Raw genomic sequence first — 11,795 nt, 5'->3', positions numbered from 1 at the left:
TGTTGCCAATCTTCTTGTTTTTGCTTAAGGAAGATTGTCCCTGAGCTAACATCCATGCCCATCTTCCTCTATTTTATATGAGGGATGCTGCCATAACATGGCTTGACGAGTGCTGTGTAGGTCTGTGCCCAGGATCTGAACCCGCAAATCCCAGGCTGCCAAAGCAGAGTGCACGAACTCAATCACTGTGCCACTGGGTCAGCCCCAAGAGTTTGTGGACATATTTTAAATCCAGCACACCATCATAATGTAGTCCAAATAGATCTGGACTATCTGAACATCCCGAAGAACACTACAGTGGTCCATTATGTCAATAACAGCATGTTAATCAGACCACATAAGCAGGAAGTATCAGGTATGTTGGAGCTTTGGTAAGATACATGCTCTCCAGAGAATGGGAGAGAAATCCTAGGAAGATTCTGAGGCCCACCACATTATTAAAGTGTTAAGGGATCCACTGAGAAGGCAGCACAATATTTGATGGCCTCTTTCAGTTCCAAAGATACATTTCATACTGGGGACAACTGCTCTGACCTATTTATTGGGTCATATGGGAGGCTGACAACTTTGAGTGGAGCCCAGAGCAAGAAAAGACTTTGCAACTGGTTCATGCGGCATTACAAGCGACACTGCCATGTGGGCCATGTAATCCAGGAGACTTTGTGATTTTAGAGGTTTCTATGGTGAATAAAGACCTGTGAGGACTGTATGACAAGCCCAAGACAACTATATGTCGTTCCATAGACAGCTCCTGGCATGCTCCTGGGCCATGATAGAGATGGAACATCTGACTATGGGACATCAAGTGACCATGTGGTCAGAACTGCCTATCATATGCTGGTTTCTCTCAGACGAACCAAGTCTAAGGTTGAGTGAGCCCAGCAGCAATCCATTGCAAAATTGAAGCAGTACATATCAAGTAGGGCCGGAGACCAAAGTAAGCTACACAAGCAAGTGACCTAGACACCGTGTCATCCTCCACTGTTGCAGTGATGACTCTTCCTGGGATTACTAGCTGATGGAAGAGGAAAAGGCCAAGGTTCATTCTTGGATAAATTGCCTCGATAGGAGGTGCCACCCAAGTGGGCTGCTGATCCAGTACTGTCTTGCTCAGGGGTGACCCTGAAAGAGTGTTGGGGGGAAATCCTCCCAGTGGTCAGAGCTTTGGGTGGTATATCTGGTCATCTACTTTGTGTAGAAAGAGAAGTGGCCCAAGGTAAAAATATACAGACTTGAAGGCAGTGACAAATGGCTGAATTGACCAAGGACCTGAAAGTAAAAAGATTGGGAGATTGGGGACAAGGAGGTATTGGAAAGAAGCATGTTGATCGAGAGTCTGCAAACATTTTCTGTAAAGGGTTAGAGAAAATATTTTGGCCTTATAGGCCATATGGTTGCTGTTGCAACTACTCAACATTGCCGTTGTAGTGCCAAAGCAGCCATAGACAATATGTAAATAATTGAGCATGACTTTGTTCCCATGAAACTTTATTTACAAAACAGGCAGAGGGGGACTTTGGCCTGTGGGCTTTAGTTTGCGAACTCCTGGTATTGATGGACCTAAGAAAGTGGGGGAAAAGTGTGAATACCTTTGTACTGCATTTCAATGACCACATGAGAGCATCCATCCACAAAATAGCCACTAGGCAACCAAATTGACAGAATGGCTCAGCCATTTGATGGCAGCCAGTCTCTGTTATCACCCACCCCAGTGCTGGCACAGTCAGCTCAGGAATGGAATAGTCACTGTAACAGAGTTGGAGGCTACGAATGGACCCAAAAGTGTGATCTCCCACCACCAAGGCTGAGCCAGCTGTTACTGCTGTGCAATGGCCAATCTGCCAGCAGCAGAGGCCAATGCTGTGTCCCTGATACAGTGCCATGCCTCAGGGACACCAACCAGCCACTTCGTGCCAAGCTGATTATTGGGCCCATCTGGAAGAGGCATTGCTTCATCTTAGCTGGAATTAACACATGTTCTAGACATAATCTTGTTTTTCTGCCTGTAGTCTCTTGGGCAACACCCTATCTGAGGACTTACAGAGTGATTTACCAGTAGGGCATCCTGCATAACATCAACACTGACCAAGAAACCCAACTTACACCAAGGGAAGTATGGCAATGGCCACATGATAATGGGATTCACAGGTCCTATCATATACCATACCACTAAGAAGCTTCTGGACTACTAAAGTGATGGAATAGCCTTTTGAAGGTGTAGCTGAGGTATGAGCGTGGAGATATTATTCAACAAGAATGGGACATCACCTTCCAGGATGCAATATATACCCTAAATCAATGACCATTATATGGCATTATGTCAACAATAGACAAAGTACATAAGTTTAGAAACCAAGGAATGTAAGTAGGAGTAGCCTCACTTACTATCACTTCCATTGGACCACTTGGGGAATATGAGCTTCCCATCCCCTCAATTTTAAGTCCTAGAGATCCTGGTATCCAGAGAGGAATGCTTCCACCAGGGGACATAGTAAAAATTTCCCACAGCTACTGCCTAGTTACTTTGAGCTCCTTGCGCCGAGAGGCTAGCAGGAAAGGAAAGGAATAACCATTCCATCATGGGTAATTAATTGATCATGATCATCAGAAGGAGATGTGGTTGCTGTTAGTTAATAGGGGTAGGAAGGAATGCATTTTGCACCCAATGATTCACTAAAAACCTCTTGGTACTCCCTGCCCAATATTTATGGTAAATGCACAAGGGATGCAGCCACAGTCTAAGCAAAGTATGGTGACCATGGCCCCAGACCACTCAGTAATGACGGTCTGGGTCACCCACCAGGTAAGCCATCTAGATTGAAGATGACTGAAATCTAGAATTCGGTCTGGAATGTGTATTGGAGGAGGGAGATTGTGGCTGAAGACCACCTGAAGCAGTGGGGGGCTGTAGTTTGTCCCACTAACCTTTCTCTCCAAAGTTTTTCCTGGAGGGGTGATCATTCCAAACCCTGGAGCTGCTCCCAGATGGAGGGAACTGACTACAAAGGAAGCAGGTCCCAGTGGTCCAAGGGACAAACTGTAGAGGATGCTGTGGTGCGCCACGCAGCCTTCTCTCTTTGGGACTGAGATCCCCATTTCCTCAGCTGCCAAGAGTATTGGCTGCCAGCTGAATCTTTCTCCAGAAATTGCTCTGAGCCAGAGAGCCGCCTTGCCCAAGATTGTGTGCCCGCTCTGGTGGCAAGCCACATTCGATGACCAGTAGGAGTAGAAAAGTTGGTCCCTTGCCTGAATTTGGGCAAGTCTAAAGGCACAGTTCCTGTTTCAGGGCTCCCTGTGGGATTGACCGAGTCCCCTGACGCAACTGCTTTGCGCTTCAACTTTTCCATCTAACCCAACCCTGCCTCCTTCACTTCTTTACACAGGTTGCTCCTGAGACCATTCCTCACTACACTGCACACAAATCTCCTTCTCAGAATATGTTTCCTGGGAGCCTGACCTAAGACTGCTTTTGTCCGTCACCTTTGCTCTCCCCATCTCCCTTGCATCTATGATTCAGGATATACCACTTGAGCTTTGACAAACAGACGTATCCACTTTGGACTTTGAATCAGGAGTTACAGCTACAAGAAACAAAACCACAGCACATGCTCTTTGGCACACTGGTGGCTGCAGCCTGGTGGAGCTCTCCTGGGGAGCAGGCCAGCAGCACCAGCTAAAGTTTAGGGCCAGCAATGTGTGTGATGGAAACTGTGGAGTGCAATGCCAGCCATAGCAAATGTGTCTTGCCCAGACCAATTCTGCAACATGCTTTTGGATCCTTTTATCTTTCACTCTTCTTTCAGCCTTTTGGGAATCATCCATTTTCTACAAAAAGCACAAAATTTTTTCAATACATATATTTCGCTTATGAATTATATATGTGTATATTTATACACACACGCACATATGAAATGTAGAAGGTAAAAAGTCCCCTCTTAGCTCATCTGCAGAAAACAGCACTGCTGCCTGTTTGGTGCATATTGCTTCAAATTTATTTTTTATGTGGCCAATATTCCTTTCATAATTTGGAAAAACAAAAATGGCTTAATAATATTTTAAAAACCAAAAGATGACAAGAAATGGGATTGGAAACTTTATACCAGTATTTGGTTAATCATAGGGCTCTTGGCAGCAAAAGTTAACTCCCTTTATCAAAATCAAGTGTGCTCCACTACAAGATACTGGAATACTTTTTTTTTTTTTTTTTTTTGCTGAGGAAGATTTGCCCTAGACAAACATCCATTGCCAATCTTCCTCCTTTTTTTTTTTTTTGCTTGAGGAAGATTGTCCCTGAGCTAACATCTGTGCCAATCTTCCTCTATTATGTATGTGGGTTGCTGCCACAGCGTGGCTGTTGACAAGTGGTATAGGTCTGCACCCAGGAACTGAACCAAGGCCACCAAAGCAGAGCATGCTGAGCTTAACCACTAGGCCACAGGGCAAGCCCGATAGTGGAATACTTTTTAAGCTGTGATTAGAGGAAAGTGCTAGAGTGCCAGGTAGTGTGCTAGGAAGCACTGGAAACACATCAATGGACAAAACAAAGCAAAACACGACACCACCGTCCTCATGGAACATACATTGTAGTGGGGGGAATTTACTGAGCACCTGCTCTGGTTCTTCTCGACTCCTGTCCCCTTGTCTGTATCACTGATTTCCATTTACTAATACACTGTCTTGAACTGTGGATTATATTTTCACGTATGTACACACTGTCTCCAGGGCCAAATCATAAACCAAGTTGACATTCAGGATAGATTGGCCAGGAGCGACAAGAGAGAGGGAACTAGTTAAGGGGCAATGTAGTTGTTTTGGCTTGATCTGAAGTAGAGTGGGCCAATGGGAATGGATTGAAAGGAAGCATCTGGGGCTCTAAGAAAATTTATAAGCAAAGTTCAAGAGAACTTGCATACTGAGGAAAGAAGAATCATCTAGAACGTTCTGAGGTTTTAAGCCAAAGATGACTGAAAGAACTATATATCACTGACAATTATAAAACCAGGAGGAGACTTCAGGTTACAGGTAAGGAAGGGAGTTCTTTTTTTTAAGTAAGTTTCTATTAAAGTCAAACATTCATTCACAAAAGTGCAAAAAGTGTTGTGTACAGCTGGATGAATTTTCATAAACTGAACACATCTGTGTAACCACTACCCAGATGAAGATTTAGAACATTAAGAACAAGCTTCATGCTCTTCCCAGTTGTTACCTTTCCTGAAAAGTAGTCCTGATTCGGATACCTGTCACTAGAGATGAGTTTTGCCTGTTTTTGAACTTCGTAAAAACAGAATCATACAATACGTACTCTTAGATCTGGCTTCTTTTGCTTAACTTTATTTTTGTGAGATTCATCCATGTCATTGCATGTAGCGGTAGCTTTTTTTTCTTTTTTGAATTACTGTATAACATTGTATCATATGAACGTACCACAATTTTTGTACCCATTCTTTTGTTGATGGATGTTTGGGTTGTTTCACATTTTCTGGCTAACACAGATAATGCTGCTAGAACGGTGTTCTCCTTGTCTTTGAGTGCTCACTCACTTGAGTATGTACCTAGGAATATATCTTGAGTAGATATTGAGTATATACCTGAGAATATAATTGCTGGGTCATGGGATATGCATTTGTTCAGCTTTCGTAGATATTGCCAGTGAGTTTTCCAAAACGGTCATACCAATTTACACTCCCACCAGCAGTGGACAATAGTTCTATTGCTCCACATTCTTGACGGTGCCTGATGTTGCCAATGTATATTTTAATAACTTGAGCCATTCTGGTGGGTGTATATTAGTAACTCATTATGGTTTTAATTTATATTTCCCTGATAACTAATTTTTTTTATTATCTTTTCAAAGCTTCTTGGTTATTTGGATATACTCTTTTATGAAGTACTCTTCAAGTATTTTGCCTATTTTTCTCTTGAGTTGTCTAGTTTTTTTCTTATGGATTTGTATGAGTTTTTTTATATAATCCGGATACGAGTATCTTGTCAGCTTTGTGTGATGTGAATATTTTCTTCTATCCTATGGCTTGTCACTTCCCTCTACTAATGAGAAAGAAATTCTTATGTTATGTGAGGAACAGAAATTCTTAAGTTTAATATAATCGCGTTTATCATTCTTTCTCTTTATAGTTGGTGCTTTTGGGTCCTATTTAAGAAATCTTTGCTTACACTAAAGTCATGAAAATATTCCCTTCTATTATGTTCTAGAAGCTTTATTGTTTTACTTGAAGTTTAAATCTATACTCCATCTGAAATCTATTTTTGTGTGTGGTTTGAATTAGAGGTCAAGAACCTTTCCTCCATATGTATGGTTGCCAGTGTCATCCTTTCCCCTTTCACTGCAATGGCACCTTTATCAAAAATAATAAACATAAGTGTAGGTCTGTCTCTAGATTTTTTCCTTAGTTTATTTGTCTAAGATAGCACCAATAACACATTATAGATGTACAACGTCTTGACATCTGTCAAGGCAAGTCCTTTGACTTTGTTCTTTAAGATCCTCTATGCTATTTTTAGCCTTTTTAAGTGCCATATTGTTTTAAAATGCAGATTTTATTATTAGTGAGGTATAGGGACGCCAACGGATCAGGAGACAATTTCCTTTGAAAAGATAATTTGTTACTCACAATTCCCAAGAGGAGGGGGCATGGCGTGCCACACAGGGCCACGTGAAGAAGGGCCAGACTTGCTTAGAAGGCAGAAGGAGCAAGGAGAAAGCATGGGCAAGAGCCTTTACTGTGGTTTTCACGGGAAGGAATGAGTGAGGCAGGGTAATCAGGCTAAGCAGGTTTGGGATTGGCTGGTTTGAATAATTTCAGCAGGCTCTGGAGTGTAGGGGCTGTCTCGAGCTTTCTGGTCCCTGGCCCTGGGGTGATTAGTGCAGGGGAACATTGGCCTAGAGTATAAGAGCCTGGTGAGAGCCGGAAAGGAGGTAGTTGGAGGGCATGGACTTTGGATTTGTTGCTTTGCATATGAAAGTCTCCTTCCCTGGGGAGTCATTTGCTATCTCAAGGAATTAGCCAGCCCTGGGAAAGGCAGTCTCTCATGGGTTAGCAAGGCCCCCACGATGTCAAAGCATCATGAAATTCAGAACACAAAAAACATGATTAACACACATATCAAGCGTAGAATCAAGTTGTCAATTTTCATAAGAAAAAATCTTCTGGAATTTTTTATTGGCTTTATATCGAATCTATAGATCAATTTGGGAAGGATTAATGTTTTTATGTTAAGTCTTCCAGTCGATGAAACTAGAATATTCCCACCTTTTCTTTTTAGTTGAGGTCTTCTTTAATTTCTATGAGTGCTATTTTTTAGTTTTTTGCATACGGACTTGTACATCTTTTGTTCAACTTATGTCTAGGTATTTGAGATATTTTGCTGCTCTCTAAGCGTTACCTTTTCTTTTGTTTTCTCATTATTTATTGCTAGCATGTAGAAACACAATTGATTTTTGTTGTATTGACCTTATATTTAGTGGTCTTCCTAATTTCACTTACTAGTTCTAATAGTTTATCTATAAATTCTTTTTAAATGTCCTACATGCAGAATAATGCTTGAGAATAATGATCATTTTATTTCTTCCCTTCCAATTCCAAGCTTTTAATTCTTTTGCTTGCCTTATTGCTTAGACCAGGATCTCCTGTTATGATGCTGAATAGAAGTAAGATTAGCGGCCATCCTTTTCTCATACCCAGTCTCAAAGGGAGAGCTCCCAATATTTCACCATTAAGCGTGATGCTTGCTGTAAATTTTTTTGATTGATAGCCTTTATCTTATAAGGAAGTTCTCTTATACTTCTAGCTTGCTAAGAGCTTTTTTCAAAAAAATCATACGCAACTGTTGAATTTTATAAAATACTTTTTAATATCTATTGAGATGATCATATGTTTTTTCTGTAATTGTGATAAATTATTTTTATTGAAATTTTCTTTTTCCCCAGAGGAAGATTAGCCCCGAGCTAACATCTGCTGCCAATCCTCCTCTTTTTGCTGAGGAAAGTTGGCCCTGAGCTAATATCTGTGCGCATCTTCCTCTGTTTTTATCTGTGCGACACCTGCCAAAGCATGGCTTGATAAGTGGTGCTTAGGTCTACACCCGGGATCCAGGCTGGCCAACCCTGGGCTGCCGAAGTGGAACATGCGAACTTAATCACTACACCACTGGGCAGGCACCTGAAACTTTTAATGATAAACGAACTTCGTGTTCCTGGAATAAATCCAACTGATTATGAGGTATTACCTTCTTTATGTATTAACTGTATTAAGTGTACAGTTTATTTTGAATCTTTGCATCTATGATAATGACAAAGATTTACTTCTAACTTTTTAAAATAATGTCTTTGTTAGTTGTAGTGTCAAGATTATGCTGATCTCGTAAAATGAGATGGTGAGTATTCCTGTTTCTTCTGTTCTCTGGAAGAGTTTATGTGCGATTGTGTATTAGTACCCTAGGGCTGCCCTGACAAAGTATTACAAACTGGGCGGCTTAAGGCAATAATGTATTAAGAAATTTATTAAGTAATGTATTAAGTGATTTCCTAATACAGAAATGTATTCTTTCACAGTTCTGGAGGGTAGCGGTCCAAAATCAAGGTGTCGGTAGGGTTAGTTCCTCCTGAGGGCTGTGGGGGAGAACCTGTTCCGTGCCTCTTGTGGTTAATTTTGTGCGTCAACTTGACTGGGCCACAGGGCGCCCAGATTAAACATTATTTCTGGGTGTGTCTGTGAGGGTGTTTCTGGAAAGATCAGCATTTTAATTGGTGGACTCAGTAAAGCAGATTCCCCCCCCAGCGTGGGTGGGCATATTCCAACCCATTGAGGGCCCGAATAGAACAAAACTCAGAGGAAGGGAGGATGTTCCTTTCCAGCCCACCTGCCTGAGCTGGGACATTGGTCTTCTCCTGCCCTCAGACTGGGACTTACTCCATCAGCCCCGCTGGTTCTCCAGCCTTCAGGCTTGGGTTGGAATTACACCACTGGCTTTCCTGGGTCTCCCGCTTCTAGATGGCAGATCCCAGGACTTCTCAGCCTCCATAATCATATAAGTCAATTCCTCATAATCAATCAATCTCTCTCTCTAATCTATCTATCTATCTATCATCTATCTATATCTATCTTTATATTCCTATTGGTTCTCTTTCTCTGGAGAACCCTGACTAATACACCTCCCTCCTAGCTTCCAGTGATGACCAGCAATCCTTGGTGTTCCTTGGCTTGTAGATACATCACTCCAATCTCTGCCTTCATCCTCACATGGCATTCGATGTGTCTGTGTCTTCATATGACTGTCCTCCTATGAGGACCCAAGTCATATTGGATTAGGGGCCCATCCCACTCTAGTATGACCTCATCTGTAACTAATTACATCGGCAATGACCCTATTTCCAAATAAGGTCACATTCTGAGATACTGGGAGTTAGGACTTCAAACAGATCCTTTTTGGGGTACACAATTCAATCCATAACAGACCATGTTATTTTTTCCTTAAAAGTTTGAAAAAATTAGTGAAGCCATCTGGGCTTAGAGTTTATATTGACGGAAAATTTTAAATTATTTCTTTAATAGTAATAGAACTATTCAGATTTTTTAATTCCTTTTTTTTAAAGGTTTTATTTTTTTCCTTTTTGCCCCCAAAGCCCCCTGGTACGTAGTCGTGTATTTTTTTTAGTTGTGAGTCCTTCCACTTGTGGCATGTGGGACGCCGTCTCAGCATCACTTGATGAGCAGTGCCATGTCCACACCTAGGATTCAAACTGGCAAAAGCCTGGGCCACTGAAGCAGAGCTCATGAACTTAACCACTTGGCCACAAGGCCAGCCCCAGATTTTTTAATTCTTATGTCAGTTTTGGTAAATGGAGTTTTTCAAGGAATTTGTCTGTTTATTTAAATTTCCAAATTTATTAGCACAGTTGGTCATAATATCTTTTTACTTTTTAAATGTTAATATGTTTAATGTCTGATGTTCCCCTTTCATTACTATAGTATACCTTCTTTATTTGAAAATATATTGTCTAATTTTCAAACATTTGGAGACTTTCAAATTTTCTTTTTCCCTTTTAAAATTGTTTTTTAGCTTATCTTCACTGTGGTCAAAGAATATATTTTGCATGGCGATTCTTTGAAATTTCCATGTGCACCTAGAAAGCACGTACAGTCTGCAGTCAAGTTTGTTAATTGCACTGGTGAAGTCCTCTATACCCTTAATGATGTTTTTGTGGCTTAGTCTATCAGTTACAGAAAGAAGTACGTTAAAATTGCCAGCTATGTTTGTAGTTTTGTCTATTTCTCCTTTAGTTCTTTTTTTCTTCTGCCTATATTTTGAAGCTATATTATCAGGCAAATTCAAATTTTGAATTATTATATCTTTCTCTTCTATGATTATGAAATGTCTCCTTGATCCCTAGTAATACTCTTATTTTAAAGTCTACTTGTCAGGGCCAGCCCAGTGGTACAGCAGTTGAGGGAACACGTTCCACTTTGGCAGCCCGGCGTTCACCAGTTTGGATCCCGGGTGCGGACATGGCACCGCTTGGCAAGCCATGCTGTGGTAGGCATCCCACATATAAAGTAGAGGAAGATGGGCACGGATGTTAGCTCAGGGCCAGGCTTCCTCAGCAAAAAGAGGAGGATTGGCAGTGAATGTTAGTTTAGGGCTAATCTTCCTAAAAAAAAATTAAAGTCTACTTTGTCTAATGTTAGTGTAATTAACCAGCTTTCTTTAGCCTATTCTGGTGCCCTTCATTACTTCCTGTTTTACCACATCCTTACTTGGGATCATTCTCCTTCTGCCTAAAGAACTCTCCTTCATCTTCCTTCCGGGGGATGTCTGCTGGCAGTAAATTCTGAGTTCTTTTTTGTCTGTGGTTGCCTTCATCTAGCCTTCACCTTCCTTTCAGCCTTCATTTTCACTGAATATCATATTCTAGTTTGGCAGGGGTTTTTCTCAACACTTAAAGATGCCATTCCATTGCTTTCTGGCTTCCATTGTTTCCCTTGAAAAGTTGGCTGAAATTCCTATTTTGAGTCTTTTTTTCTCTGGTTGTTTTTAAGATTTCCTTTTTGTCTTTGGATTTCAGCAGTTTGACTGTGATGTGTCTGATTGTGTTTTCGTTTTGTTTTGTTTGTTTTTATCTTCTGGCATCTGTAGAACTTCTTGAACCTGAGTCTCGATATTTTTAGTCAACGTTGAAAAATCCCCAGCTGGAATCTCTTCAGATATTCTTTCTGCCCCACTTTACCTCTCTTTTTCTGGATTCTAACTAAACATAAACTAGACACTTTCACTGTGTTCATGCCTCTTACACACTCTTTTGGGTTTTTCTCCCTTTCATCTCTCTGTGCTTCAATATGGGATATTTTCTACTGACTGATTGTGGTAGACAGAATTTTAATAATGCTTGCATGACCTTTGTCTTCTTGTGACGATGTTACGTCATATATATGTAGACATATCTTTTCAACTCTCTAAGATGTATATCTAGAAGTGGAATTGCTGGATCACATGGTAACTCCATGTTTAACCACATGACGAACTGCCAGACTGTTTTCTAAAGTGGGTGCATTGTTTTACATTGCCACCAGCAATGCATGAGGGTTCCACTTTCTCCACATTCTCACCAACACTTGTTATTATCTTTTTAATAGGCATCCTACTGTATGTGAAGTGGTATCTCATTGTGGTTTTGATTTGCCATCTCTGATAGATAATAATGTGGAATAACTTTTCACGTGCTTTCTGGCCATTTTTTTATCTGCTTTGGAGAAACAGCTAATTTGCTAATTTTTAAATTG

This window comes from Equus asinus, chromosome 6 (genome assembly GCF_041296235.1).
Source record: "Equus asinus isolate D_3611 breed Donkey chromosome 6, EquAss-T2T_v2, whole genome shotgun sequence".
In the NCBI taxonomy this organism is placed as follows: domain Eukaryota; kingdom Metazoa; phylum Chordata; class Mammalia; order Perissodactyla; family Equidae; genus Equus; species Equus asinus.
The sequence above is the reverse complement of the archived record's forward strand: the minus strand, read 5'-3'. Positions refer to the sequence as shown.